At 34.3% G+C, this 10,621-nt stretch overlaps 1 pseudogene; it reads left to right on the top strand.

Annotated features, from left to right (window-relative positions):
• Positions 1–8,568: 8,568 nt before the first annotated feature.
• On the top strand, positions 8,569–10,345 carry LOC131023734 (RNA polymerase II C-terminal domain phosphatase-like 4; annotated as a pseudogene).
• Positions 10,346–10,621: the final 276 nt, after the last annotated feature.

Raw genomic sequence — 10,621 nt, 5'->3', positions numbered from 1 at the left:
GTGACTGGGGAGTGATTATGTTGGACCTGGCCAGTCCGCATGATCCAAATCTCAGTAGACGTGTTTTGGGTTTATAAACCCACGTGTTTCAACTTTCGGTTGAAAAGCCAGATGGGTTCTTACTCTAGGTCATTTTTGTTCGACCTGGTAGTTACTTCATTCTACCCTCTGGTCATTCATTTGAGTCTCTTGAACAATTTGTTTTGATGTCGTTCTAGGGTTGGACCCTTACAACTTTTGAGTTATCCTATTAGATTCTTTTGATGTATAAGACTAGTGAGAGGCACGTCAGAGGACTTTAACACCTGAGCAACTGGTAGACTATACTTGAGAACAATTGAAGACTACTCTTGAGAAGTATGTACCGAGGAGTACAGTAAGCAGCGAGAGGCTGATTATCGAAGTTTGATGCAAGGAAAGAAATCGGTTGTAGAGTATAATCGAGAATTCTGTGAGCTATCACGATTTGCTCATCAGGAGATGGATACTGATGAAGAGATGTCTGAGTTTTATGTGCCGGTTTAAGGCAGGACTTTAAGGTAGTATGGGCAGGTTATTGGATGCACCAGTTAGAATATTGTTTAATACAGGAACCACGCATTCTTTAATTGTTTGAAGCATGTTACCTTCAAACTCGAACCAAAACAAGCTAGTCCCGAGTTGAGAGTAATCACTCCTGTAGGAAGAGCTACTACAGTTTCTCACATGATTTCTAACTTAGAGCTTGAGTTAGGATCACTAAAGATGAAAGCAAGAACCTTGCACTTAATGCCTATGTGGAACGTAGACATTATTCTAAGGATGGAATGGTTAGCAGAGAACTTTGGCCCGATTGATTGTAAGAAGAGACAGATAACTTTCCAACCACCTGGGAAGGAACATACATGTTTTCACGGCATTGATAGAAAGAAGAGAGTTCCAATCATTTTGGCACTTCAGGCGTCGAATTTGGTAAAGAAGAAATGAGCACAAGCTTACCTAGTTTACATGAATGATGAAGGAGAATCAAGTAAAAAAAAACAAAAAAACTTTGAGGATGTAGTAGTGGTAAAGAAATATAGAGATGTATTTCCCGAGGTCTTACCAGGATTGCCACCAACAATACAGTTGGAGTTCACTATCGACCTAGAACCTGGATCAGCACCAGTGTCGAAGGCACCCTATAGAATGGCGCCTAAGGAGCTACAAGAGCTGAAGATTCAGCTGCAAGAATTGCTCGAGTTAGGTTTTATTTGACCTAGTGTATCCCCGTGGGGAGCACCAGTACTTTTTGTCAAAAAGAAGGATGACACGTTGAGAATGTGCATCGATTATCGAGAACTGAATAAATTGACACTCAAGAACAAATATGCTTTACCGAGGATAGATGACTTGTTAGATCAATTAAGAGGAGCGAGCTTTTTTCTTAAAAGTTGACTTGAGATCAGATTACCACCAGTTGAAATATTGACAGAAGGATATACCTAAGACAGCTTTCAAATGAGGTATGAGCACTATGAGTTCATAGTTATGCCATTCGGTTTGACGAAGGCACCAGTAGTTTTCATGGATCACATGAATCGAGTTTTCATCAATAACTGGATAAATTTGTCCTAGTTTTCATAGATGATATTCTCATATATTGGAAGAATGAGCAGGAGCGCCAAAACATTTGAGAACGATGTTGGAAACACTAAGAGTTGAGAAGCTTTTTGCCAAATTCACCAAGTGCGAGTTTTGGTTGAACGAAGTAACTTTTCTAGGACATTTTGTATCACCCGAAGGAATTAAAGTTGACCCCGCCAAGGTACAAGCTGTACATGAGTGGAGATCACCAACTACGCCTAACGAGATTCGCAGCTTTTTAGGCTTAGCAGGATACTATCAGAGGTTTATTGAAGGATTTTCCACGATAACAAGACCGATGACACAATTACTTAGAAAAGAAGCTAAGTACAATTGTAAAGAGGAGTGTGAAGAGAGTTTTTAAGAGCTTAAAGGAAATTGACTACAGCACCAGTGTTGATAGTCCTAGAAATGGATAAAGAGTATACCATCTACGCAGATGCGTCAAAGAATGGGCTAGGATGTGTTTTGATGCAAGAAGGGAGAGTTATAGTCTATGCATCACGACAACTTAGACCCCATGAGATAAATTATCCAACGCATGATTTAGAGCTTGCAGCCGTTGTGCATGCCCTGAAAATTCGGAGACATCATCTCTACGGAGTTAGATGTGAGATTTTCATGAACCACAAAAGTTTGAAATACTTTTTCGAGCATAAGGATATTAACGTGAGGCAAATGAGATGGCTCGAATTAGTAAAGGATGTTGACTGCGACATTAATTATCACCCTGGCAAAGCCAATGTAGTAGCCGATACATTGAGCCGAAAGGTCTCGTCAAAGTTAGGATGTCTTCTCACGAGAGAGGATGAGCTTATTAAGAACTTTGACAAGATGGGGATAGAGATGATAAAACCACCAGGGACGATAGCGAGTATTGTTGCGACGATGCCTAGTTTGAGGAAAATGGTGATTGAAGCACAAGGAAAGATGAGACAATGAACAAGTTACGAGAAAGGATAAGAGCAGGAGATCTCAAGAGTTACCAAAAAGCATCAGATAATGCTATTTTATTTGAGGGGAGAATATGCATTCCCCGCGATGATGAACTTAAGAATACAATCATGAGTGAGACTCATGACATGCCTTACACCGCCCACCTAGGAGGCACAAATATGTATCAGGTTGTGAAAAAGAGATTTTGTGGGACGGAATGAAACGAGACATAGCTTCGTTTGTAGAGCGATGCTTAGCTTGTCAGCAAGTGAAAACATTACACCAACGACCCTATGGGAAGTTAAAACTGTTGGAGATTCCCGAGTGGAAATGGGATCATATAGCGATGGATTTTGTGATAGCTTTACCGAAAAGTCAAAGAGGAAATATAGCAATTTGGGTGATTGTAGATCGACTAACAAAATCTGCACATTTCATACCGATCCTAATAGCGTATGGACCAGATAAGTTAGCACAATTGTACATTCGTGAGATTATAAGATTGCTTTGAGTACCGATGTAGATCACCTCAGAGAGAGATCAAAAAAAAAAATATTACATCACGTTTTTGGATGAGTTACAAAAGAGTTGGGTACAAGGGTGAATTTTTTTGCATAGCAGACGATAGAAGATATGATAAGAACTACTATCCTTGATAGAGGAGTACATCGGGAGAATGTGTTGTCACTAATTGAGTTTGCCTATAAGATGTGAGACAAAGTTTCGAGATAGGAGACGAAGTTTTCTTGAAGGTTTCACCCTCAAAGGGGATGAATAGATTTGGAGTTAAAGGACAGCTTAGACCCAGAGTTATAATTCCTTACGAGATACAACAAAAGATAGGTCCAATAGCGTACAGGTTGGCTTTGCCACCTAGCTTTGGAAACGTGCATAACGTGTTTCACGTGTCATATTTGAGAAGATATATTTGAGAAGATATATTTTCGACCCAAACCATGAGGTTTACTAAGAAGAAATGATCTTAGAACCAGACTTGAGTTATGAAGAGAGACCTCAGATGATGCTAAATCATAAAATTCGGCAATTGAGTAATAAGTCGATTGCATTGGATAAGGTCCAATGGAAATATGATAGTTAGAAAGAAGTGGAAAGAGAGCTTGAGGATAAGATGTGAGAGAAGTGCCCGAAACATTTACAGGAGGTACAAATTTCAGGACGAAATTTATTTTAAGGGGGAGGGTATGTAATACCCGGGCTTTTGATGACGTGTTTAATTGATTGAGTTTGAGTAATTAGGGTTTAGATCCCTTGTTTGATTTACTTTGTAAAGAGATGAAGAGTTATATGAAGTTTTCTTGTTATTTTAAAGATGTTGAAATGTTCTTTTGATGATGTGAGGATGATGTGGGATTTTATATCCGTATTTGAGTTTGAGTATTTGAATAATTCTAGATAATTATTTGAATGAGAACGGTGAACTCGGAAGTGAAATCTAAGTCCGTTAAGACGTTTTTGAATTTTTTGACGATGAATAGTAAAATACGGCTATTTCGTCTTTTTGTCGACTTTCAAAATCTTACGTGCACATCGTCGAGAAATATTCTTAGTTTTTCGATACGAGTCCAATAATGAAAGTTTTTATTTTTGGACGACGAGTGAATAGTAAATCGGGATTTCTCGATAAATGAACCGAGCTCGTTTATCAGAATTTCGAGAACGAGCTTGTGTTTTCTATATTTATATAGAATTATGAGTGTAATAAAAGTGAGTAGGAGTTGAGAGGGCGAGTAACGAAGAGTATGGGTAGTTAGTCGTTAAAACAAGACGAGACGAAACGAGATATTTAACGACTAAATATCTAGGCCTACCCTACCAAAACCACCCCCCAACCGCCCACTACCCTTAACTCACGCTGCACACAACACACACACACTAATTTGTGCTGCACACACACTAAAACACATTAGAAACACACACACACTTCACGTAACACCATTGTTGAGAAGCTTGATCTTTTGAGCTCCGATTTGAGTGCCGAGACGAGCCCCGATCATCTTTTTGATCACGTATTTAAGTAGGTAACATCTCTACCTACGTTTTAATGGTTTTCTTTTCGATTTTCGTCGACGTCGAAAAACGTCGATTCTCGACTTTATTTTGAAACGACGTCGGATCGTCGTGAAATTTTAGTATGTTGTTCTTGGGTAGATGTTGAGCATGTTTAATGAAGGAGTTAAGAATGGTTCGAACCCTAGCTATGAAACTCATGAGGGCAGCCCCGTTTTTCGTCCGTTAGCTCGTCTTTCGATTTTTATTTGATCGTTTTGACTTGATATTTGTGCTTAGGGGCATGCTAGGATCGATATATATTAAATTCGTATTTTTCCAAGCACGAAAATTGTATAAGTTTTTAGAATATGATTATTTAAATTCGTGAAGTTTGGGACGTTGCATGATGAATATTATTGCATATATGTGTTCTACGATATCACATGTGCATGCTAGATTAATTTGGGAATTTTCGAGGAATGTTAGAAACGAGAAGCATGAGGACCGAATGGTTTGATGCCCGGATGTGAATATTTGATTTTTATTTGAATGATTTGAGTTTATATGTGTTTATATTTATTAAATATTGCACGTATAATTTACTTAGATTAATTTGAACACCGAGGTTCAAATTTGATGAAGGCCGTGAGTCATAAGGCCAGAGACGAGCGATGCTCGATTTTAAGTTGAGATATGTGGCGTATGTGAAGTCATGTAAGTGAACTAGCAGTGCATATGAGTTAATGCAATGTTAGTAAGACTTTATGAATTATTTGAGTATTTATGAGATGAGCATGATTAGTAAGTTATCGATGTTTTTGAGTTGCATGAGAAATGCATATAAAATGACCAAGTATGAGAAATTAGCATGGATTAGATTTATTAGTTTAAATGAGATAAATAAATTAGAGAAGTATGTTAGATAATTAAAGTTGGAATTTAGAATTTAATTACTAAGTCCGAGATTTAATCGAGAATTATGAGCATGTTAAATTGTTAAGATATACTCCCTCCGTCCACCAATTAAAGCCCCATTTGAGTGTCGGCGCGCAAACTAAGAAAGCTGAAAAAGGTGGTGTAAAAGTGGTGTAAAAGACTAAAAGGGTAGTGTTATTTTATAAGCTATTTCCTTCTTTCTTTTTTTACTCTTTAATTAAATAAACTGAAAACTGGAAATAAATAAATAAATAAACTGAAATTCAGAAAATAAATAATCTGGAATTAAATAAATAAATAAACTGAAAATTCGAAAATAAATAAATTAATTAATTAAAATCTGGAAAATTATTTTTTTAGAAAATAAATAAACTGGAATTAAATAAATAAATAAACTGAAAATTCGAAAATAAATAAATTAATTAATTAAAATCTGGAAAATTATTATTTTGAGAAAATAAATAAACTGGAATTAAATAAATAAATAAACTGAACATTCGAAAATAAATAAATTAATTAATTAAAATCTGGAAAATTATTTTTTTTAGAAAATAAATAAACTGGAATTAAATAAATAAATAAACTGAAAATTCGAAAATAAATAAATAAATTAATTAAAAACTGGAAAATAATTTTTTTAGAAAATAAATAAACTGGAAATAAATAAATAAATAAACTGAAAATTCGAAAATAAATGAATAAACAAACTGAAAATTCAGAAAATAAATAAACTGGAAATAAATAAATAAATAAACTGAAATTCGAAAATAAATAAATAAATAAATTAAAAACTGGAAAATAATTTTTTTAGAAAATAAATAAACTTAAAGTTCGAAAATAAATAAATAAACTGAAAATTCAGAAAAATAAATAAACTGGAAATAAATAAATAAATAAACTGAAAATTCGAAAATAAATAAATTAATTAATTAAAATCTGGAAAATTATTTTTTTTAGAAAATAAATAAACTGGAAATAAATAAATAAATAAACTGAAAATTCGAAAATAAATAAATTAATTAATTAAAATCTGGAAAATTATTATTTTGAGAAAATAAATAAACTGGAATTAAATAAATAAATAAACTGAACATTCGAAAATAAATAAATTAATTAATTAAAATCTGGAAAATTATTTTTTTTAGAAAATAAATAAACTGGAATTAAGTAAATAAATAAACTGAAAATTCAAAAATAAATAAATAAATTAATTAAAATCTGGAAAATTATTATTTTTAGAAAATAAATAAACTGGAATTAAATAAATAAATAAACTGAAAATTCGAAAATAAATAAATAAATAAATTAAAATCTGGAAAATTATTATTTTTAGAAAATAAATAAACTGGAAATAAATAAATAAATAAACTGAAAATTTGAAAATAAATGAATAAACAAACTGAAAATTTGGAAAATAAATAAACTGGAAATAAATAAATAAATAAACTAAAAATTCAGAAAATAAATAAAATGGAATTAAATAAATAAATAAACTGAAAATAAATAAATGAATAAATAAACTGGAATTAAAATTTTCAGAAAATAAATAAATAAATAAACTGAAAATTGAAAAATAAATAAACTGAAAATTCGAAAATAAATAAACTAAAAATTCAGAAAATAAATAAACTGGAATTAAAATTTTCAGAAAATAAATAAATAAACTTAAAACTGGAAAATAAATTTTTTAGACAAAAGGTAGTAATTTAAAGTAAAGAGAGAGGGTAAAAGGGTACAAAAAGCACAATAGGGCTTTAATTGGTGGACAAAAATTTAAGGGCAAGTAGGGCTTTAATTGGTGGACGGAGGGAGTAATTTATTATTTGAGTTAATATCGATTATGTGTCTAATTGGAGTGAGTGTGAGAGTTATGATTAACGCACATAAATGTTGGTATCTGACACTCGAACAATTGGTTTCGAGTATAAATGATAGTTTACTGATAAAGAGTTTTGATGATTTTGAATTGTTGGTTGCGTTGAAGAGATGTCAAGATGTTAAGTTTTGAGTCGAGAGACGAGTTCACGTAGTGAGATTCACGCGTTGAAATCTCGTGGCTGACATTATGTATGAATAGGTCATGCCGAAATTTTTAGTGAATACTTTGATATATCATCAAATAATAATTATAATTTCTTAAGTGAAATTAGGATTTGAGCATAGTCAAAAGCGAGATGAACATTAGAGATACTAATGTTTCATAAAATAGATTAGATTATTAATCGAGTTTTCTTTAATAACTTCTCACTGATTCTTCATAACGATGAAGGTCCATTTGGGAAGTAACGACTTGAGGGAGAGAGTGACGTTACTCATTGATACAGAGACACAACGAGGTGGGCTTTCTTAAACACGTATATAGAGATCCCCTGCATACAGGCCTCTTATACGAAATGAAATGAATGACATGATATAATTGTTAAGTTTCGATTTTATGAAAATAATCAAATGATGAATGGTTCTTTATGAAATGAAATGAAGGGAATTATTATATGATGGATGTTATATTGAAGTTATTGCATTGCCAAATTTTTGATGTTTTGGTATGTTATCTATCTGCTTGAGATGAAGAATTCGGTCCTATGCTAGTGTAGATACTAGTAAGGATTTGTGTACACTGAGGTGGTCGTGAGTCATCGAGCGGGTTGGCCGATCACAGTGCTGCAGAGGGAGGCCTCCCTCTCAGTACTTGATGTTATAACAGATATGATACATACTTGATGAGAAAAGTCTGCGCAGACAACTTTGAGAAAATGAAAATGAGTTTAGCTAATACAAGGCATTTCTACAAATTCCTTGTATTATGCTTATGAAATGGCAATGACAATATTTATAGCTTTATAAGAATGAGATGTTTGGCATGTGTTCACTGAGTGCTTTTGTACTCAGCCCTGCATATGTTTTCTAAATGTGCAGGTTGAGCTGATGTGGTGATGGTGCTGCAATGAGCGGAGTCTCCAGGGTTGTTAATAAATAGTTAACCTGTCTAGAATATGTTTTCATACATATGTCTAGCTACTTTCCGCTGCAAGATGTTGTTGATGTTATAGTATGTTATGTCATACTTTGAGTCTTAAGAGAATGGTTTCATATGATGTACAACTGGTTTAATGCTATTTATCAAGTTTTTATGTTGTCTTTCATAGACTGTTTAAATGAGTATTAATGAGAAATTATGACGAGTTTTCTTAAGTTGAGTAAGTTTTACGATTCCAAATGACGCCCCTTTCTTCCCCTTATTCTTTAACCCCATCCCTAGTCGTAGATCACTCGGCTTAACTATCCTTAGTTAGGGCGGGCTGCGACACGCGCACTCAACTCCATCGCGCCGGAGATCCAGTCCGTCCACCTCTACTGCTCCTACCTCCGCTACGCCAAGTCTCGATCCCCTTTCAACCGGTCCTCTATCACGCCTTTCAAGAAAGTTTTCTGCAGATTGATATCCGAGTTGCACGTTGTGGAGCGCGTCTTCGTCGGCGTCGAGAAGCCGCTGCGCCTCGTGGCGTACGACGACGTTGAGGATGAGGACGATGATTTGTTCCTCAGCGACGTCAATTTCCCCAAGGAGTGGCTGCCCAAGGTTTGCTGGGATTGCACTCAGAAGTATCAAAAGGGTCTTGATATTGTTTTGGGGCGAGAAAGCGCTGTCCTCATCCTTGATGATACAGAAGCGGTGAGTATCAAAAGGGTCTTGATATTGTTTTGGACCTGTGTCATTGCAACCTGTAGTTATAAAATGCTCATAGTTAAATATTAATGGCTCAGATATTTTTGCTCGATGAACAATACTATAATTTGAATTTTGCAGCATCTTCTTCTACTTCTTGAATTCATGTCAAATATGTTGTTTGCTAGCACATGAATAATTGATTTCCCTCATCTGTTTCTAGGTATGGAAAGAGAACAAGGATAATTTGATATTGATGGATAGATATCACTTTTTTGCCTCAAGTTGTAAGAATTTTGGCTTTAGCTATAAATCACATTCTCAACTAAAAACCGATGAAAGTGAGACCGAGGGGGCTCTGGCCACTGTTCTAAAGGTTCTTCAGCAAGTACATAGTTTGTTCTTTGACAAGGTATGGTCTCTTCTCTTTCCCTAATTATTAACTAAGTTGAAACTACAACATGTTCTTTTTAGCTCTATTTGTTGATTTTCATTTTTCATTTCAGGAACGCAAGGATAATCTAGAGGACCGAGATGTGAGATAGGTAACTCTTGGTCGAATGTGGCTGAGAATGCTCTGTTGACTATTTTCTCTACATTTTACACTATGCAAACACAAGATTCAAATAAAGGAAAGTCCCAGTCTGAGATTATAATCAAAAGTGGAATGGATTCTGGTAATATCTATGTTAATATTCATAGAACCAATGAAATATTTGGCACATGAATAGCTCAAGTGGGTCGGACAGGCTGATATTTACTCTGGCAATATCCAAAATATTTTGTTTAGTTCATCCATCAGTTCCCATCATGTATGCAGTGAAATACTTCATGGTCTTCAAGCGTGATCTCTGCTTATTCTATTTAAGTTTTAGCTGCCTATGTCGCATTCTACTGCACCATTTGAGGTGATGAATGACTTTCAGATGTTCTACCTGATTTATGACATTATCATATTCTATGCTCTACTTGCAGGTGCTAAAAACTGTTCGGAAGGAAGTTTTGAAGGATTTCAAAATAGTCTTCACGCGTGTTATCCCGATCAACTTCACAGCCGAGCACCACCACTTGTGGAGATTGGCAAAGCAACTGGGAGCTACATGTTCAACTGAAATCGATCCATCTGTCACACAAGCTACGTGTAACTTGCTTGTTTCCGGTGTTTGTCAATTATGTTTTAATGTAATGTAGGATGATGATGTTTGGATTCTAATGTAATGTAGGATGATGATGATGATGATGATGATGTTTGATTCTAATGTATGAATTTTATTATTAATTTATGTATTTTTGGCTTTCCATATTATGTTTTTTAGATTTACTTAAATATATATTGAAAAAGCAGGAAATTTTAAATATAAATACAAAAGAAAAACTGTAATATAGACAATGGTTGTATTAAGAGAATAGACAACCGTTTTCTGATTGTTGTCTATCAGAGAATAGACAACGAGTTCCCGACCGTTG

Source organism: Salvia miltiorrhiza, chromosome 1, assembly GCF_028751815.1.
Source record: "Salvia miltiorrhiza cultivar Shanhuang (shh) chromosome 1, IMPLAD_Smil_shh, whole genome shotgun sequence".
Lineage (NCBI taxonomy): Eukaryota > Viridiplantae > Streptophyta > Magnoliopsida > Lamiales > Lamiaceae > Salvia > Salvia miltiorrhiza.
Note: the sequence above shows the minus strand (reverse complement) of the source record. Positions and strands in the feature narration are given on the sequence as shown.